Raw genomic sequence first — 21608 nt, 5'->3', positions numbered from 1 at the left:
ATAAAATAAAATAAAATAAAATAAAATAAAATAAAATAAAATAAAATCTACCACAAGTAGTCATCCGGCTTTTCTGTATATGTTTTCAGGATTTATTTATGTAAATCAAAGAAATACAAACATATATCTTTATTTTCATATCTTTATTGTTTCACATTTATGCTGAAATCTTTTATTTTTATTTTTTATTTTTTTAAAGATTTTATTTATTTATTCATGAGAGACAGAGGGAGAGAGAGAGAGAGAAAGAAGCAGAGGGAGAAGCAGGCTCCAAAGGAGCAGGGAGCCCGATGCGGGACTCGATCCCAGGACCCTGGGATCATGACCTGAGCCGAAGGCAGACGCTTAACCATCTGAGCCACCCAGGCGCCCTGAAATCTTTTACTTTTAAAAATTTTTAAAGATTGATTTATTTATTTGAGAGAGAGAGAGTGCATGAGCAGAGGCTGGGGCAGAGGGAGAGGTAGAGAGAGAATCTCAAGGAAACTCCCTGCTGAGTGTGGAGCCCCATGGGAGTGAGAGCGGTGAGGGGGTAGGGGCTCCATCTCAGGACCCCGAGATCATGACCTGAGCGGATACCAACTGAGCCAATGAGGTGTCCCAATGCTGAAATCCTGTAATTTAGAGACTTCATGACATTACACCATAAAATACTTTAAAATCCCCCCCAAGTTTAGTTAATCTTCCTAGTTAGCCCATAGCGTGCTCTCACTCGTAAACATGGGTAATGGTTTTATTGTCTCCCGGCACTGAGCACGTGTGCAAACTTCCCACATCGTCTCTCCAAACCTGCCATTCTGCCCGTGTCCACTCCAGCGTGTTTGCGCTTCCTCTGGTTACTATGTCATCTCTTAAGTGTTTTGTTTTTTCCCCCCCAACTTTTTATACTATTTATTCAAGTATTCGGAAAAGCGAAAAGAGGCCACATTGATGAACACAGACCCACGGCAGGAAGGCGCAGGGAAATGGGGACCTGCGGCCACCGTGCGCAACAATCGCCCCCACGGGGGCAAGTGCGGGCTCTCTGTCTCTCATCTTCTCCGCCATGGTTTCCATCAGCGTTTCCAAGTGGTTCCAGCCGCTACGCGTCTTGGTGCTGCCATGGTTCCTCGTTTGGCCTCTGGATCCCTTCTGCCTGGCTCGGGCTCCCACGTCCCCAGACCCTCCATCAGTGCGGAGCGCTTCTTGCCCTCGCTGCAGCACGCCGGGGACTTGGGTTGCATGTAATAGATTATAATATATTTTTGTTAATTTTTATTTACAGACAATAAAATTCATCTCTCACGTGCAGGTCTAAGAGGTCTGACGGGTGAGTGGAGTCCAGCGTCCACCACTGTGGGGGGGTGGCCCTGGACAGCTCCAGGTGCCACCCAAATTCTGTGTGTGGACTCCCTATGCTCTCCCTCCCAAGCCCTTCCCCAACCACACCCACTACACAACCAGCTGGTCTCCATCCCTGGAGTGGAGCCTTTTCTTTTCTTTTTTTCTGTATTTCCCATGCTGTGACTTACTTATTTTATAACTGGAAATTTGTACCTCTTAATACCCTTTAGCAATTTTACCCATTCCCCTCCATCCCCCAGCAGCCACCAGGTTCTTCCCTGCATTTGAGAGTCTGGTTTTGTTTGCTTGTTTGTTTAGATTCCACATATGAGTGAGATCCTCTGGTATTTTTCTTTCTCTGGCCGACTTATTTCACTTATAGTTTTACTTCTCATATAGCCTTTTCAAGAATGTCTTGTAAAGGGAAACTTACAATACGTAGCCTTTTGTGTTGGGCTTCCCTCACTCAGCAGAATGAATTTAAGATTCACTGTTCTGTGCTCTGAGAGTTCATTCTGTCTGATGCAGATAGCTTCCTTGCCCAGATGTAACACATCCGTGAACAAATTCAGCCACTTAGCATTTGAAGAATATCTGGGTTGTTTCTAATTATTGCCAATTTTAGGTAAAATTGGCATAAATGTTTGTGCCCTGGATTTTGGGCACAAAAAACCAGCTTTTTGAGCTATAGCTTATATACCATGAAATTCACCTGTTTCAAGTATGCAGCTCTGTGGTTTTTAATGTACGTGTAGAGTAACATCGTCCCATTTACACGTTGTTGCATCTGATTTGCCACTGTTTTGCTGAAGATCTTTGCATTTCTGTTCATGAGGAATATTGGTCTGTGATTTTCTTTGCTGACAGTCTTTGATTCCCTTTGGGATCAGAGTAGTGTTTGCCACATGGAATGAGCTAAGGAGTGTTCTCTGTTTTCCAAAGGGATTATGTGAGCGTTGGCATTATTTCATCCTAAAGTATTTGGTAGAATTCATTGTGGAAACTGTCTTGGTCTGGGATATTCTTCACCGGGACGTTTTAACTATGCATCCGATTTCTTTAATAGACATGAGACTAATCAGGTTATCTATTTCCTCTTGAGTGAATTTTTGAGATCTTAAAAGGAGTTGGTCTATTTTTTGTGAAGTCAGATTCATGGATGGACTTCTTTGTAGCATACTCCTGTTATTCTTTCTGCATTTAATGTCTATAAGGTGAGCAATGACGTAACTTCTTTCCTTTCCAATATTGGTGAGGCATGTCTACTTTCTCTTACCTTGAGCAGTTTGTCAAGAGGTTTATCAGTTTAATCGATCTTTCAGAGAACCTGCTTTGGTTTTCAGTGTCTTTTCTCTGTTATTTTTCACTTCAATTATTTCTGCTTTTTTAATTTTTTCCCTCTGCTAGCTTGGAGTTTAATTTGCTCTTCTTTTTCTTATTTCTTAAGGTGGAAGCATAGATACTTGATTTAGGGTCTTTCTTTTCTGACATAACCTTTTTCTGTTATGTATCTCTTTCTAAGCTATCAATTAGCTGTGTCCTACAAATTTTGCTATATTGCACTCTCCTTTAAATTTATTTCAAAATATTTTCAAATTTCCCCTGAGACTTCCTCCATAACCTTGGTTATAAAAATGTGATGCTGAATTTCCTAACATTTGGACATTTTCAAAGTATTTTTCTGTTATTGATTTAGGTTATGTATGGCAAGGGAAATGACTTTTCCTGATTTTTTTCTTTAAGATTTTATTTATTTATTTGACAGAGAGATAGACCCAGCGAGAGAGGGAACACAAGCAGGGGGAGTGGGAGAGGGAGAAGCAGGCTTCCCGCGGAGCAGGGAGCCTGATGCGGGACTCGATCCCAGGACCCTGGGACCATGACCTGAGCCGAAGGCAGACGCTTAACGACTGAGCCACCCAGGTGCTCCACTCTTCCTGATTTAAATTCCTTTAATTTTGTTAAGGTTTGTTTTGTGGCCCAGAATATGGTTTATTTTGGTGAACGTCTATGTACACTTGGACAACAATATGTATTTTGCTTGTTGAATGTGGAGTCTCTAACGTCACTAGGTAAAGTTTTAGGTGGTGGTGTGCAAGTCTTTGATTTCCGTGCTAATTTTCTGTCTACTTGTTTGATCAGTCACTGCAAGAGGACCATTGCCATCTCAAAGTACAGTTGTGAATTTGCCCGTTTTTTCAGTTTTTGCTTCATTATCCTGGAACTTTGTTGTTGGATGCATACACATTTAGAATTATTATTTATTTTTGATTAATTGGCTTTTTTTATAGCAATGAAAGGTCTGTCTGTATTCTCAGCAATTTTCCTTGCTCTGAAGTCTACTTTTTCTGTTATTACTATAGCCACTTCAGGTTTTTCAAGTAGTATTTACTTGATATATTGCTTTACTATCTATTCACTTTTAATGTACCTGTATGATTATATTTGTGGTAGATTTCTTATAGATGGCATATAATTATTTTTTAATACAGTCTGTCAGTTTCTTTTAATTAGTGCTATTTTAGGCCATTTCTATTTAATGTAATTATAGAAATCGTTAGATTTAGGTTATTGCTGAGATTGTGCCAGCTTTGACATTTGGGAATCTTTTGAAGTTGGCTATTGTGTTCTTTGACGTGTCCCCACCATTTGGGGGACACCTCCTTACTCTCTGGTGCCATAAGATGTTCCAGACTCATATTTTCCTCACCCCAACCTCGGAAGAGCCATCCCTGTAAAGAGCTCTAGCTATCACTTGAAGATGATATTTAGGAACTAAGTTATGTGTGTTAACTGTGTTCATTTGTTATTTTAGTGCCATTCATTGTGTCTAGGGCTTCTCCATGGACAGATAAAAATATATGTATATATATATAAGCAAATGCACACGTACACATCTTCACTTACTTCAATTATCTGTCTGCATGTGTGTGTGTGTGTTCATTAGTTCATGCCTTTGATTCCAGTTCAGCATGCTGGAGTTCATTTCAGCATCCCCCTTTCTTCATGTGTAACTTGTTACTCTGATAATGAGAGTCCTGGCTGTCATTACCTAAAAAAATATTTACTTAGTTATTCTGTCCTGAAACACACAAAAACTAATTTCAGAACTTCTATGCCAAGTCCCTGTGAAAAACAAATTCACTAACTAGGGTAGAATGTTTGTATACCATTCTGTTTGTCTTTATCCTAAGGTCCCTAAATTTTGTATTAATATATTTTCTTTGCTTATAAGCAACTCTCTGGTGTTCATCAGTCATCCATCTACTATGGATTTGCTTCATTGAGCTGTGCTTTCCGGTGACTGCAGCCCAGTCATCTTAACTGGGTGGAGAATTTATTTTTGGATAGCATGAAATACACCTTTGCTAGAAATAATGAACTAACATGGTACATGTTCCAGAAGGCATTGCTCCAGTGGCCCATCCAAACTCAGCACCTTGCTTTGCCAGCTTCATGTTCCACATGGAAAGTGCAATCCAAAAGTCATTTTTGCCTAACTGGAAGCAACTGAATAAATGTAAGGACGGTGGGAGGGAAAGGATCAAAATCATCTCAGACACCTTAGAAAAGAAGCTCTGTGTGATGGGAGTGTTCTTCCCTACTAAGCATGCAAGGGAGGGGGGGAAGGGGTGGAACTTGCTTAATTTCCCTGTGCATGATCAAGTTATTGTAACTCTGTCCTCTTTTAACTTTTGATTCTTAGAAATTACACCTCTCGTCTGGTAGAGCTTGAGATTTCTGTGCCTCATTTCTTTTGAAATGATTTGTTTGGATTTAAGAGAATTTGAAATGAAATTTAAGAGAAGTTTCTTCTAAAAACTAGTTATGGTCAGAGTAGTTATGAAGCCACCATCTTACACTGATGCTAGAAAGCTTCTGTTCAGTTTCTAATGTGTGATCTTCTGGATAGTCTAGAATATGCACAACCTTGCCTTTTTGGAAGAGGAACGTGATCTTGCTGCTGTATTTTAGGGACTTTTAGAGCATTGAATATGAATGCTGCCAGTCGACGGCATTGAAGTCATCTACCAGTTTTTACTGGTTTTGTCAGATTTAAGTAATGAATTAAATATGCAAGTATGTCAAAGTAAGTAATGAATTAAATATGCAAGAATGAGGGCTTTTAACATTTATATCAGAATTTAATACCAAAATCTTTGTGGTTTTTTGTTTTTTGGGTGCTTTCCTTACAACTAGATTATATTTCTACCCTATGCATGGGTAGTTTCATATTCTCAATGTCTCTGCCCCAGTCATGGCGTGTGTGTAACTAAACATTAGCGTGCCTTTCATTTAATACTCTGTCTTAAGACAAAAGCAGAACTGGATGCAGGTGAGTAACGTATAGACTTGCTGAATCACTACATTGCACATTGCACACCTGAAACTAATATAGCATTGTATATCATCTATGCTTCCATAATAAACATTTTTAAAAAGATGATAGCTGTATGGAATGGGATTTAAGTAAACACCAATGCAAATTTGATGAGTTTCATAATTATTTGTAATGATTGTTATTTATGACTTATTCTAACCTGAAATTGATTTCCAATCTTGAGAAGAATATGTTTTTCTAATGTGTTGTTTTAATGTCCTTAGAACATATTATTATGCAAACGTTCCAACATACTGAAAAGTTGCAAGAATTCTACAGTGATCACCTGTATACCCAACTCTTAGGTCCAACCATTAACATTTTACTCTACCTGCCTTACCTCACATTTATTGATCTATCTACCCATCAATATTTATTCTTTTTAATGAATTCTTAACTTGGAGTCAGACTTTATCTTGAATGACCCTTGGACTTCAGGTAGATTTCATACTAATATCCCTTGAATAATACTTGTCTTCAGCTTCCAACAGTTTTAATCTGCCTCTGTTTACCTTGTTTGCGCTGCTACACCATCAAAAAGTAACTTTACCACGTATGTCTTCATTTTCTGGCTCTTGTCGAGAGGGCTGCCAGGTCAGCACCTCTCAGGCTGTCCCATCACTCTCTGCCCCTCTGGGTCATGTCTCACTTTGGCACTTAGCATCACATGGTATTGTTCTATAACTCTGCGCCCCCAGACTGGAAATGTGCAAAAGGAAATTTTCGTTTTCATTTATCCATAATGAGTACTTAGATCTGTGCCTGGCTCCGAGCATTCAAGCTTGTAAATGTGAAGAGCTGCTCATCTGACCTCTAGTCTCTGCTCTGAATCACTGTTCTACAAACATGAATTTTTTTAAAAACGTCTTTCTGTCCCTAACAGTGTTCCTTAAGGTGTCAACATCTATTGCAGAAAAAAATCCCACAGTTATTAATCACTAATCATTCATTCCCTTCTCAGAGAGGTGATCAATAGCACTTTCATCCAAACCCCGAAGGGTGAAGGTCTATCTGCAAAGTCTCCCCGATGGCTGGCTTCTTCAGCCCAGCAACCAAAGCTGAATCTTTTCTCACTTCGTGTTTTATTAATTGGCTTTCCGGTGCAATTTTTCCTTGGACTTTAGAGATTGTTTCATTGCACATTAAGCCCCAAATCATTTGTATGTGTATGTTTGTTCTCTCCCTGAGTATAGCCTTTGCCTACGTAAGATGGACCATTATACCTCAAAACATCTCTTTTCTTGTGAGTTTTATTGCAGGAAATGACTTATAAAATGGATAAATTACTTCCGGGAAAGGCTTACTCAACTAATTGAAGGGTCATCATCTTTCAGGGGAGGAGAAAGCCCATTTCCCGATGCTAACTTCAGTCCCACTCACAGAATACAGGTATACAAGGAGGTAGTCACACGCGAGCAGTTCCTGGTGATGGGGAGGGGGACGCAAGGAGCCCCCGGGGTGGGTCAGAGCCTGGCCAAATCCCGAGACCAAGGTCAGGGCCACACCTCCACAAGAGGAGATGAAAGTCCCCTCCTCTGGCTCTGTTGCTGTAATAGTAGAATTATAAGCTCATACCTCATTCTTTGCTGAAATACGATGTATCAGTGGGACACAGGGTATGACCTAGCAAATATCCAATGTCTGACTTTTTACTATGCAATATTCCAAAGCAGCATCCTTAAATTTTTTTGCCAACTGTAAAAGAGATTTGAAAAACTGCAGTACCTACTCTTTTTTTAAGATGATAGCTAAAGATTCTATTTAAAAGCTGTAATTGGGGTGCCTGGGGGCTCAGTCTGTTAAATGTCTGCCTTCGGCTCAGGTCATGATCCCAGGGTCCTGGGATTGAGTCCCTGCATTGGGGTCCCTGCTCAGTGGGGAGTCTGCTTCTCCCTCTCCCTCTCCCCTGCCCCCTTGCTCATGCTTTCTCTCTCTGTCAAATAAATAAATAGAATCTTTAAAAAAATAGAAGTTGTAATTGTATAGAAAATTATAATTTCTGGTGTACAGTGAATATTAACTTTTAAAAATAAAAGTGGTATATCATTAATCATTGATCTAAGTATCCTCATACCTTGATACCCACCACCAACCATTTAAAAAGGCATGTGAACAAGTTCTTTTATGATAGAATAATTTCTCTTGTTCTCTTTTCTCCATGTAAATTGCACTTTCTCACAGAATTTTGTTTGCGTAATATATTTTACTGTTCACCTTGTGTAATTCTTTTCTCAAAAGCTGTATATAACATCTTTTAAAACTCCGTATTCCCTACTCATTTCTAGTTTCTTTTTTTTTTAAAGATTTTATTTATTTATTTATTTGACAGAGAGAGATACAATGAGAGTGGGAACACAAGCAGGGGGCGTGGGAGAGGGAGAAGCAGGCTTCCCGCGGAGCAGGGAGCCCGATGTGGGGCTCGATCCCAGGACCCTGGGACCATGACCTGAGCCGAAGGCAGGCACCTAACGGCTGAGGCACCCAGGCGCCCCTCCTACTCATTTCTAATGACCATAGTCCTCTACATTTTTCTTGTCAATTGAGTCATGACAAGTATTAACTGAAGAAATTGATCAAAACGACAAATATATTATAAAATTGCAAGTATCGTTATTAAACATAAGACAGTAAAGTTTTATTGGAAATGTATCTGTTGATAGGGATGGAGCTTTCTGTCAATTAGTGTACATATCACAGACGATTATTTATTAAAAGAATGAGAGGACAGGGGGCGCCTGGGTGGCTCAGTCGGTTAAGCGTCTGCCTTCGGCTCAGGCCATGGTCCCGGGGTCCTGGGATCGATTCCCGCATCGGGCTCCCTGCTCGGTGGGGAGTCTGTTTCTCCCTCTGCCTCTCCCCTGCTTGTGCTCTCTCTGTCTCAGATAAATAAATAAAATCTTTAAAATAAAAAAAGAATGAGACAAGGCTCACCCTCAACTCAATTCTTAATTTTTATTTTCATACTTTTGAGTACTAAAATATCTTGTTCCAATAGATTAGTGCTTGGAATTGGAAGGGGTTTCATTATACCAATGCCATTTGATTATCTGTACTTCTTTCAAGTCGTATGCAGAAAATTACATAGTGCTCTATCATGAAAAGGATTTTAAATTATTTATCAGACTAACACAATCAGGACTTTCTTCATTTTAGTTGCTAACAAAGAATCTGAAGTGACCTGACTTACAAAGTGATTCATTATGTACTCGTTAGAGTAAGCATATGCCTTGCAAATTTTGGGGTATTATACTAAAAGTCCTTTGCCGAGAATCAGCAAATGACTATCATTACACCAGGTACTCTTCTGTTTAGAGGCACCCCTTTTTTTTAGAACTCAAAGTACCAGAAAATTTTAGGAAGAGAGAAATATTGTAATTTCAATACACCTTTACCAATGCAGTACGTTTTTCATCAAGTAGGGTTATTGTATCCTATATTTTTAAGTATGTTGTCATCAAAACCTTGGAGTTGCAGACACAAGCCGAGATGTCGGTGAATGAAGTCATTCACTGCACTCCTCGTTACCAAAACTGAGAAAAAGGCAAAGAGTATGTTTGCTAGCAGACTAATATTTGCGAGCACGCTTTTTGACAGGTTACGGTTCTTCTTGTCCTAGGCAGAGGGAGCTTTCTTGGGCCCGCTGTTGGCTGCCTTCGATTTTCTTGTCTCTGTTTTTGTTGGGTCCTCTTTTGTTGGGTAGGCTTCCGTGGGTGAGCAAAAATCAGACAAAAATTTAGGAGGTGGAAGGCTTTATGCCATTAAACCAAAGTTGTCCTTTTCACATTCAGCTCTACAATAGGTCAAAATTCAGAAATCTCACCATGGGCTAAAATACCCTCCTTCGAAGCTCACGCTGGGTTCTTCGGGGAAATCTGATGTATCGGACAGGGAGCATGAAAAGTAGCAGAAGCTGCTGTTTTCCTTCTTCTCTTGCTTTGGTTTGGTAAGAAGAAGGGTTTATGGGCTGGAAAAACGCACTCCAGTGGGGCTCAGAAAGGGAGAGAGGAGAAACCGTCTTCTCTGAAGTGCAAGATGGTCAGCTGTGAAACAGAGTAGAGAAGGAAAAGCAGCAGGTGCGAGGTTTTGGGAAAGAGGTCCTTTAAGAAAAGGTGTCTGGAGATGGACCTAGTTAACGCAGTTTGTGCCCCATGCACCTTGGAAATCACTTGGGGAAACACACACGCCGGTGTGCCGACCACTGTTTTAAAGGACTGCACGGAGCACTGGGTGTTATGCACAAACAGTGAATCATGGATCACTACATCAGAAACTAATGATATAATGTATGGTGATTAACATAACAATAAAAATTTAAAAAAAATAAAGGACTGGATGAACTCTAATGAGAAAGGAAGAAAAATGAACATTTACTGAACAGAGATTGTGAGCACTGCAGAGGGAGTAATTTGCAACTGTTACCATGTAGTTGAAGATTGTTTATCAACAGGAGTTAAACTAGAGAATGAGCCAAATAATACAAGTGTTCTGAAAACATTTAAAGATACAGATCTTGTAAAGAGTCACATGCCTGTAATAAAAAACGGCAGGCCTGTCTGTTATCACTTGTGGCCCAATGGGGAGGTGCTTTCCCTGGCTACGTACACGGACGCGGCTGATGCACGGTTTCCGAGTCCAGTGGTGTGGGTGGGGGACCAGGGTCTTGGTGCAGCTCTGCGGTGATGCTGGGGGTTTTGCTTGAATCGCCATGATTTACTGTCCTCTTGTTTTGATGAATAATAACTGCGTGAAGGTGTTGGTTGGTTTATATTCTATACTTACTCATTGATCCAGGTAAATGGAAGGCAAACTGAGAGACGGTATCTGGGTGTTGGGCTGGGTCCTGTCGTTTTCCAAGCGTGGCGCCCCTTCAAAGATACAAACTTGGGAAACGGCAATCATATGAAATATGCCACATCCCAGACCCTCACAGGAAACACCTTCTCTTGGGTTTTGTTCTCAGTAGAGATGATTCTTCACGTCGAACAAACACACACACTAGGAAAAAAATCCTAAGCCTTGACCAGGAGGGTGAACTCTTAGAGGTCTCAGGGCCAGTAAGAGTCCACGCTGGACGTCCGGGTCCCATCTGTGGGGCCGAAGCCTGGCTTCTCTCTTCCATGACACTGCAGGGAGTATACACGGGAGGGCTGTCATGAACACGGTACCCCTAAGTCAGATACGTCTGAGTCTGTGGGATCCATTTCTGTCCTTTGTAGGAGCTGTTTGAGTGGCCCACGGCCGTGATGGAGAAGGACCCGCTCAGAGACTCCATTCTGGGACGTCCATACAGATCGGACCTTGTTCTAGGATGACCCGGAACATTTCAGAACTCTTTTCGAGGTGATCCGGAAAATAGAGAACCTTATAAATGTAGGCCATTTATCGGGATGAATTTGATCATGGCAGATTTAAAAGGCACATTCTTTTTGCCATTTCACTGAGCAAATTCTCATTGAACCAAGAGCAGTAATTTTTTCTCCCCCCAGCGGTTGGGCTCACAGATGCTCTTAGATTTGCTGCTACCGGTTACGGCTTCACGGCCTGTAATTACATCATCAGTCAGTTTTCCTGGTGCCCAAGTGAGGCTGCTCAGCCTCCTAATTCCTGGGACATCCCTTTGTTGTCCTTTACAGAATAGAAATATAATTGGTTCCACGTTACCCACGTTCCAGCTTTCCTCCTAAGCTGCAGCGTGGAGACCCGAGATTGCTAAATTTGGATTGTCAAGAGTTAGTAAATGCTAGCTTCTGAAGTGAGTGGACGGAACGAGCAGCCAGTGAATCTGTGAGCGGTACGAGAAGAGCAGCGCCCAGCGTGCCCTGACCTCCCTCTGGTCCCACACAGCAATAGCCTGCTCTTCCGAGGTCCTTCCAGCCCCCAGACAACCTTCTGGTGGCCCCAGCCCTGGTGAGTTTATGGCGAGTATACAAGGCGTCTTTTTCAGGTAAGTTTTTGTAATCCTTCCAAATAATATTCTAATTGCTGAAAAAAATCGAATGAAAATGAAAGCATTGTCCACTGATATCTTGGTTGAACGAAACCCCCTCTTTTCCCATTTCTGAGCACAAATGAAGCTTCATACGATGAGCCATGGCACCTGACTGTGGCGTGTGCATTAAAGGTGCTAAGACTGTCCCTTTGCCAAAAATATCTCTCCTTCGTGCATCCAAGACTGTTCTCCAGATTGTGTTCCTGTGGCGTGCAGAGGATTTATTACAGTGCAAGTTTAGTAGGAAGGCTAACACCTTACTTAACCTGCAGTGGTTCATGCTGTTTCAGGCTTTAGCTGGTGCCCTCTGAAGGCAGGTTCATGGCGCTGGGGCTGGGCCAGGTGGGCTGGGGGGGGCACCTTCCTGGGTCCGGCAGAAAGGTCTGGAAGTGGCAGGGAATTGGATGGGGTATCCAGGCCACCAGGGCGTGCAAACCAGAGTACCACTTTTTAAAGGTGTTCGAATCCAGCATCTGAAAGCTTGTGGATAAAGTAAGTATGTCTTTACTGAACGCCTCAGAGGTGTGCATCGCATGACATACAGGGGGCATGTCTGATATACCTCAGACGCATCTCTCCAAAGGCCCATTCATCATGGCATCTGCTTCAGCCACGGGGAGGCCAGTGGCGAGCTGTCATCTTCCTCAAGATGCTTCCCAGACCAATATTCTGTGAACCAGCCAATGAACGGATTCCACTCAATAAGCACACCTCGTACCAGCCCCTACGCCAAATCCAAAGGAAGGAGTCTCTGTTTGCACCTTCCTTAAATCAACCTGAAGGCGAGAGGCAGACTTTGAATTCATTTCATTTGTGTGTTTTTTTAAAAAATATTTTATTATTTATTTATTTGCCAGAGACGGCACAAGCAGGGGGAGCGGCAGAGGGAGAGGGAGAAGCAGACTCCCCGCCGAGCAGGGAGCCCGAAGCAGAACTCAATCCCAGGACCCCGGGATCGTGACCTGAGCTGAGGGCAGGCGCTTAACCATCTGAGGCACCCAGGCGCCCCGTTTTCATTTGTGTTTATCACATTATATCACACAAAAGTTCAGGCAAAAGGCGAAAATAATGTGTCTGTGGTCTCAGTTCATCTGAGTGTGACGGACTTGGATGAAGCAGCTCAAAGTAACTTATGCTTAAAAACGTAGGATGGCTCACGGAGCATATGCGCACACTCCCCGCCTGGACTGTGCGGCCGGATTCTCACCGTCGAGGGAAGGAAGGCGAGTGAGAGACGGCCTGTCCCTGCCGCTTCGTGCCGGCTTCGGAAGGGCGGTCGAGACCGCGAGCTCGGAAGGTGTGGCCCGTGGATGGGAGTCTGCGCGGCTGGTGCTCGGCGCCCCACGCCCTCAGCAGCAGGTGCCCTCCCGCAGTGCAGCTCCGGTCCTGGTGCGCGGCTGGTGTCACATCTCCGGAGAAGCCTGCCCGAGAGGGACGCTGCCGGTTCAGGGGTCAGCCGGAGCCAAGTGTGAGCTGCCTGGTCTCCCTCCGCTCTGTGCTTACCGTCTTTGCCAACTGGATATTTGGGCGTGTGGAGAAGCAACAGTTGTCTCTCAGTAGCTAAATCTGGTGCTTACTCTAGCCGACTTTTCTTTCCTTGGCACGGGCTAGCGGGCAGAACAAAGCCGTGCCGTAGACAATTACGTTTCTATTCCCCACCACGTGTCCCATTCCTTATGGGGGAGACGTACTGCTGAAAGTGGAGGCAGATGACTTCTTACATGACTGGCTTGTATTTTAGGTACAAGGGAGAACCCCATTTTCAACAGTGGAGACTTCGGAAGTCATATTTGCCTTTGTCTGGATGTGTTTTGAGATAAGAAGTTTAACAGAGTTACTTCTCTTACCTTGCGGTATAACGTACAGCATTTCCCTCTTACATATTATGCAAATATAATATTAATGTTTGGGGGAACGATATAAGAAACTGGTTTAGTGGAACTCCCAGATTTCCCGTTTGGAATGTGCTAGGGAGCGTCATCGATGCCCTAACTCAGCAACACAAATACTGCCTGATTGAGGACCCGTTGTCACTCCGAACTCAGTAAGGAGCAAACACGGAGGCCTCTCAAGTGAAAGACAAGCTTACTCTGAAAGCGTCCTCGAGTGAGGATCAGCGTGGGCAGTGCAGTCGGCGGGAGCCTCCCTGGCTCATCTCTGAGCGGTTGCCAGTGCCACCCTGAGAAGTTGGACCTAACCACATGGATATTCCCAGTCCAATTCAGGAATGCAAGTTCCACTCCTCCCAGGGTACCGTAAAGATCACACTTCTAAGTCATAAAGTCATCTGCACCAGTGCCTTTTGAATAATTGGGTTGGTTCAGAATGCATGTGTGAATGACCGAAGCCATGATTTGGTCATCATCGCAAATGTTACAATACGATCTTCATGGAGACTGGTCCCTTTGCCGGGACTCAGCCCAGCTTCCTGGGTGCCACCGGCCCTACGCTATATCGAGATGTGGGTTTCTGACTGCTTCGGCTTATAAATATGTTAATCACGAACATCAAGTGACCACAGAACACATATCTAAAAAAGATTTACAGGCATATAAGAATAAAATTAACGGCACCCTCAACACTAGCAGAATGCATTACAGTTGGGGTTAGCACATGGGGTCCGCAGGCAGCTGGGGGGACCGAGACTCTGCTGAGTGGGATTTGTGATCCGAGCCTGAGTGGAAAGGTTTGCACTTTGGGGAGCATGCAGACACAGATGATGGGCACCCACGGGAAAAGCATCTCACACCAGCTGTGATGCTGGAGTCAGCTGCAAGAGTGAGGAGAAGCAGCAGGTTTGGAGATTATGTGTGAGGTAACTCCTGGTGGGGAGGAGATTGCTCAGCTTCCCTGGATGTTCCAAGCAGGGCTTCCTTCTTGGCGGTCCCCGTAGAGTGGGGTGACTGGGTGACCCAATGCGCAGAGCTGGCCCTGAGGGGGCCGGGCACTCAGGGGAGGAGGCTCTTGGCCGTTGGTTACGCCCGGTTTCTCTTTTGTGCGCATTGTTGTTGGACATGGAGACATTTTTTTTTCTCTGTGGCCTTTTATCATTGGCCGTTGTCCAATAAAATACCTTTCATAGAAGGGCCACAGGAAGCTTGGAATTCTTGCTGAACAGACACGTTGGAAGCCGCAAAGACGGCTAATTGTTCTCAGTGGACAGAACATAGATTAAAAAATAGAATGTACAGTATGATATTCCTTTATCTCTACAGTATTTTTACATATGACTATTTCCCTTAAGATTGGTCTCAGAAATAGAAATTAGAGAAATAAAACCAAAAAGATCACAAGCCCCCCCCCCACCTTTTTTTTAAGATCACAAGCCTTTAGGAGGCAGCCAGGTGTCCTGAGTCTCTAGCCCAGTGGCATTCATGAAGCACCACTGAGCATGTTTGTTCGCACATAGGGCCGTGAGTTCTGGCAGGTGCGGGAGCGAGGCGGCGAGCGGCCTCAGTGGCGTCAGCAGGAGACCCACCTGGAGGCTGAGCGGGGACGGGGTTCTCAGGGTTACACTTGTCCTTAGCTCTTCGCTGCTATGGAGGGGCCCCCTGAGTATCCCCTTCAGGGGGTGCCTGGCTTTGTTTCTGAGTCTGCAGGTGTCTGCTCCATGCTCCTTGCACTCCATGGAGCCCCCCATCTTCTCCCCAGCGTGCTTCTAGAAGGTGCTTCTCCCTCTTCCCACTGGAGCTCCCGCCTCACCTCAGCCTGCGGTGACCTGTGGTGGCCCCCCCCCCCCCCGCCGCCGTGGGATCTTCTGGAGTTAGAGCCTGTGGTTAGTTGCTTTATTCTCTTATTTCCACATCCCAACTCTCGAGGGCGGGGTTCTGACTGGCCCAGGTGGTCTGTGCCGGACAGCTCTGTCCTGTGGCTTCACACGTTCCTGTGGGCGTGCTGGCAGTGGGAGAGGAGGCATCCGCAGGGCAGGCACGCCTGCTGGCGTGTCCAGCTGGACAGGGCCGTGAGGCAGGGCAAGGGGGCAGAGGCGAGAGTGTGGCGGCTTCCGTGGGAGGCCACCCCGAGTTGGTGAATGCACAGAAGGCATTTCTAGGTGAGGTGAGAAGGGCCGAGTCTGAGATGTGTTTCACCAGAAGACGCTGGTCATCTGCACGACCGCCTGACCTCACCAACATCGAGACGTCAGTGCTTGAGCTGTTTCAAACATGAGCAAACGGGGTCCCTGCGGTGAGGCTGTGCCTGACCGAGCTGCACACTGAGGGACCGTGGCCCCGGGCCCTGTCTCCCTGGAAGGACAAGACTCTGCTTCTGTGTGGAAGGTGTTGGCCGGGCTTGCTGTGCACAGTTCCATAGACCAAGCTGCAAGGACCCCAGAGCCTGGTCCTAGCTTGGAAATGAACATTTCTGTACAACTCCCTAACTTCCCAGGCTTGCACTCCATGCCCCCACATCCCAAATCACTCAAATCCGCTCAGACGCCGTCCCCTTTCTGTGCCTGTTTGTACCTGCTGAACCAGGAACCAAAAAACACAAGTTGACAAAAGCCTGGAAATGAAGTATTTTAGTAGTATCCACATTTGTTAGATTATTGTTAAATTATTTCCATCATCTGCAAAATATTTTGGAATGACTTCGAGTTTCATTGCGGAAAGCCTTTGCAGTTTTCTCTTTAGGGTGTGAGGGTGGGAGGCAGGCACCGTGTTGTGCGCATTTTGGCATCACCCGTATTTACCATGAGTTCGGCCGGGCGCAGAGAGAAATGTGATGGATCCGGAATGGGAAGTCTGTGGGCTGGCTTCCCCGCTGCTCCGGGCGATGGTGGGATATGCTGACACTCTTCCCGGGCGAGGGCACTGCTCTCCTTGCTGTGAGACCCTGGTGTGCCTGTGGCGGAGGTTTGGGACCCAGCAGCGTCCCGTCTTTGCGGTTGCTAGAGTAAATCTCCAAGCCCAGATTTGGAGACCAGTACTGTGAGAGCAGCTGCTATTTCTGGAGATGGCTGATTTCAGCACTATGTTGTAACGGCAGGACATCTGAATGTGGACTCAGAACTCCTGAGGTCACCCCAAGCAGGGAAAGGATGGGGCTCAGATGGTCAGAGAACAAGAGACTTCTGGTTCTTGGAGAAATAGTCTATCAGTTGTCATGTCTATCACTGCTATTATTTATACATTCACAAATACTATTATGAGCTGTGTCAGAAATCTGACCATATTTGTGGGTTTTATGTAAGGAAGTATTAAAGTTGAATGCAAGTCATTGGTGTGGGGGCTGGCAGCTAATTGGGGGTCCTGGTGGCGGGTGGGGTTGGCGGCCTGCAGACCTCATTGTGGGTCTGCTTCTCTGTGTCCATGTTTCCCTCTGAGCTCGAGGGTAGCTGCTTTGACCCCAGGCTGGAGAATTAGCTGCCCCCACCCCAATGACAATGACGTTTGGGCCCCATGACAGGCCAGCCCCACTGCCCCCAACAGGCTCATCCGGAAGCCCGTGATTTGCCCCATTTCCCAGAGCTTCCAGTGGGGGTGAGGCTCAGTTGCCCAGAGAAGGGAAGGACGCAACAACAATACCTTTTCTGGCTCCTTCCCCTGCCCCCGCCCCTGCCCCCTCCTGGCGCCCCTTCCCCTCTGCCCCATCAGAGTTGGAGTGACACTCAAACACCCCATCTGCTTCTAGGGAAACCCAGACCAAAAGTGGTCAAGGAAATAACCTGCGTCGGCTCATCGAGCATCTGCTGAACAACGGGAGCAGGAGGGTGGCCACTGCAGGCTACCGGCAGGGCGCCAAGAACACCAGCCTGCACAGAGGGCACAGACAGGCTTTCCAGAGCAAGAGGGAAACTGGCTCATCGTGGACGAGGGTTAGCTGGTGCTCCTTCGGGCCTCTCTTCTTGGCTAATAACTGTTGCTGGAACTGGCGTGTCCGGGCCAGAACATAAGAGTGGGCATGGGGGACAAGGAAGGCCTGTTTTCTCTCAGACTTTCTGGATGAAGCATTCTCTGACCCCTGCTTCTTTTCCTAAGTGTCCCCAGAGCCCTGCTCATGCCGTAGGTCATTTCCTAGGGCTCCACGGTTTGTTGTCTCCTGCTGCGGAAGCTGGAAGTCTGGGGTCGAGGTGGTGGCCCGTGGTTCCTCCTGAGGTCTGTGAGGAAAGGGACGACTCCAGGCCTCTCTCTCTCATTGCTGTCCCCGTGTCTTCACAATGTCCTCTTCTCTGTGTGTCTCTGCGTCCAAATGCCCCTGTCCTAGGAACACGGTCACATTGGATGCCCTAATAACCTCATCTTGACTTCTTTTCCTCTGTGAAGACTATCTCCCCATAAGGCCACATTCTGGGTCCTGGGGGTTCTGGCTCCAACATGTGAGCTTGGAGGGAGCACAGTGCAACTCCAAACTCTCCACTTGGAGCACTTCCCACTGTCACTGCTCTTTGCTTCTCTGCCTCAGTGAACGGTGAGCTCCTCAAGCTATCAGAGCCTGGGATTGGTCTTTGTGCCTTCAGCACAGCAGTGGGAATCTTTTAAACCCTCAAAAAACATGTCGGAGTGAAGGGATCAATAAAAAGTAGCTGTTCAATGGATATTGTTGAATAAATGAATTATCAGCAAATTTATACTAAGGTGCACTTGACTGATATCAGACCCTTTCTGAAAGCAGGTTTTTGCTTGAGTGAGGAGTTGGTGTCCAGGAGAGAACAAGGGCAAAGGTGGGAGGGAAGCAGCAAAAGTGGGGTACCAGGAGAGAAAGGGGTGTCCTGGGACAATAAATAACGATTTTCAATTTTTCCTGGGGCTGGCCCTGCGTTTGGGACTTTCAAATTTAAATCTTAACCTTGTAACAAAAACAATAAAATGACACCTTCACCTGGAACTGTAGATACAAGTGATTTGGGAACCAGGTGGGCGCTCCTGGTTGAGGCCGTTGGAAGTATCGCTCCCGGCACCGATTTCTGGGGGACACTGCTGTCCCCATGACCTTTTCAGCTGGCTCATCATAGCTTCATCTTTTCTCACTAGACGATGTCCACACAGGGCCGTTGCACGCGTGGATGAGTGAGCCCAGGTGGAAAGAGGGGAAGACGACCTGAAGGGCGCTCTTTCATGACAGAGCCCAGCACACACGTGCTAATGACAGACAAGCTCACACAAACCGTGCGTGCGTCTCCTGCATCTGTCTGAGCCTCCTTTTGCTTTGATGTGGTTCTTGGGGAGGGTCCTCCCAGAGATCATTAATCCACAAGAGCTTATCTCACAGCGTTCTCCTTCTTTCCCCTTTTATTATCTAACTGCCTTCACGAGCTGGGATAATGTATCAATGCATTTCCTAGACTTACATAAATAAGAGTCATGCTTTCCACAAAGGCATTATTATTTGGTGAATAGTCTTACACTGACACACACACACACACACACACAAGCTCTTTTTGAAAGATGTTATAGAAACTAGAATGCCAACAGAAGATACGTTCATAATAGTTGTCACTTTCCAGTTGAGCACATTTAAAGGCAGGCCCTCTTTATGCCATCCTTAAGAGCTGTCCTTTGCGATCTATTACCTACGTCTTGACTAGAGCAAAGCAATCATTGGGAGGTACCAGATATGTCGGACAGGAGCTGAACCAGGAGATAGTGAGATCACCCTATGTATGTTGCTGGATCGCAGGCGAGTGGTCCATATATCTTTCCCAAGCTTTTCTAGGGTCACTGTGGGGGAGAATCTGTGCTGCGGTCCAAGAGGAGTAGGAGGCTCGAGGCCGTGTGTTTATCGGCTGGTACACTGCAAACACCCGATAAGTGTTTGAGGGTGAATGGCAAACCCACAGACCTCCTCTTCTGCAGCCCAGGTTGCCGGGGGCTGGCCAGCACCATCCTGCGGTACCTAGGGAGACTAACAAAGAGTCCCCTTGTGATGACCTCCCTGGGAAGCTGAGTGTGTAGAAGGAGTAACCAGGGTTCAACCAGCTAGCATCGCAGCCCCCCTGCCCCCACCCCCAGGCCCCCAGCTTCTTTCTGGCTTCAGCAAAAGAGCAAATATTCACTGAGCGCCTCCGGTGCATGGGACCCTACAGTGTGCACTGGCCCTGGAAATACACACTGGCCACCAGCATCCTGTTTAACGAGCGTACACAGAGCTCTCGTCCTGGAGTTTTTCTCTTTCTGGACCACAGCCAAGAGCGGGACTGTGAAGACATGACAAAGTCCTCCGTGGGAGAAGGTGGGCTTTCCTCTGTCACTCCATGCTCTGCGGTCCAGACTGCAGTGTGCAATGCCTAGAGAAGCACTCGACTCCATTCAGAAATCTGATATTTTAAAGTCTTATTAACATTGAATCGCATTTAAAGATTAAGGGGAAGTTTTGTTATGAATCAATGCTCACATTTCTGGGTGTATCTGCAAATATGGTGCTTCCATATTTGCATGTTTATTTTTCTCACTCGCAGACTTACCTGCAAGCTGACCATCTCATGAGTGCAAAAGAGAGTAGACTCAAAGCAGCAGTGCCTTTGAAATGCAGCTCCCATCCCAGGCACTGGCTGGTCTGCAGACAGAGCTGGCCAGGCATACAAAGGGGACATATCTGGTTAGGTTCACACAGCTCAGATTCAAACCCAAGAATCTAGCTCCAGAGTCTATGCTTTTCATCACTACTTCTGCTGCCTCGTTTTTTAGGAGACTCCCATGATTTCCTAAAAACTTCTGTAATTTGCTAATCGAAGGCAAGAGTGGCTCTAAGGATTAGGTACTGGAGGTGCTCCAAGCAAATTAGTCATCTTCCAAATGGAGAGGGAAACCTACATCCAAAAGTGCATTAAGGAGAGCAAGCAAATTTTGCTTATAATCTCAGGGCAGGAAGTGATGGACCAATCTGGTTATCATCTGAGCTGTAGGCTGGCTGAGATAGGAGTGTGTGCAGGGGAGATGAAGTGAAGGGCCGGTAATTCCCAGGGACCAGACAAAAGATTTCAGCTGCAGCAGAACAGAAAATGCCTAAGGTCTCAAAAACCGGAGCCAGGAGGAAGATAAGGTGGAAAGCAGCCAGATAAAAATCAAAGAAGTCCAAAGCAGCCCCTCCAGCCCTTCCAGCAAAGCCGACTGCTGATCTGCAGTGCGGTGCTCGGGAGGGGACCTGGAGATCCTTGGCCACGGGTGTGCACTCTGGAGCTGGTTTTCCAGCAGCTACATGCTTCTCCTTGAAGAAGAGCATGAAATACCCACTGCCAGGCCCACCTTCAGTTATCTGTGGTGGCCACGGAGGGGACCAGGGCCGCTTCTAACTCAGAGGGCAAGCCCCTTCCTCTGTCATCGGCACCTTCTCCAACCTGGCAGCCACTTTCTCCTCCACCCACATTTGGCTGTACCTCGCTATCAGATCCGTACTTAAGTTTTATTTGTTATTCTCTAGCAGGTGAGATATTCTCGGCAGGAATCGATTGTTGTAAGAGAACTCGGTTTTAGCCAGTTTGAGTCTAGGCAAGCAGGAATGCTTACAGAAGTACCGATTCAGAGTACCTCGAGCTTGGTCCTGAAGGGTAAGCAGGAATTGGCTGAGAATCTGGGTCAACCCCGGCCCAGTGTCCTGGAATGTGTGGGTGTCACAGGGGGACTGAAGGCTTAGGGCACATCCCTCATGTGCTCACCTCACACTGGGGTGCGCTCACTGCTCCCTGGTGGGCAGACAGGACTGGAGGTGGGGCTCTGCTGGGCAGGCCTGGGGGTGCCCAGACTAGGGCAGTGGTACATAACAGGATTCTGGATAGTTCTGATGGGTCTGAAGAACATTATCTGGGTTAGTTCAGCTGGATAAGCCTAAACTGTTTCAACAAGGGGAACCCACATGGGGGTCAGAAGCTGAGGTGTGCTGCCAAATGGGGTCGGAAACCTGGAAACAGAGAAACTGAGGGCCCATAGTCTGGGTTAGCAGTGACCAGGAGGTGGTCTGTGAGAACTTCCCATTTTCTCC

This window comes from Callorhinus ursinus, unplaced genomic scaffold, assembly GCF_003265705.2.
Source record: "Callorhinus ursinus isolate GAN/ISIS: 27379988/994484 unplaced genomic scaffold, GSC_fseal_2.0 scaffold79, whole genome shotgun sequence".
In the NCBI taxonomy this organism is placed as follows: Eukaryota; Metazoa; Chordata; class Mammalia; order Carnivora; family Otariidae; genus Callorhinus; species Callorhinus ursinus.
Note: the sequence above shows the minus strand (reverse complement) of the source record.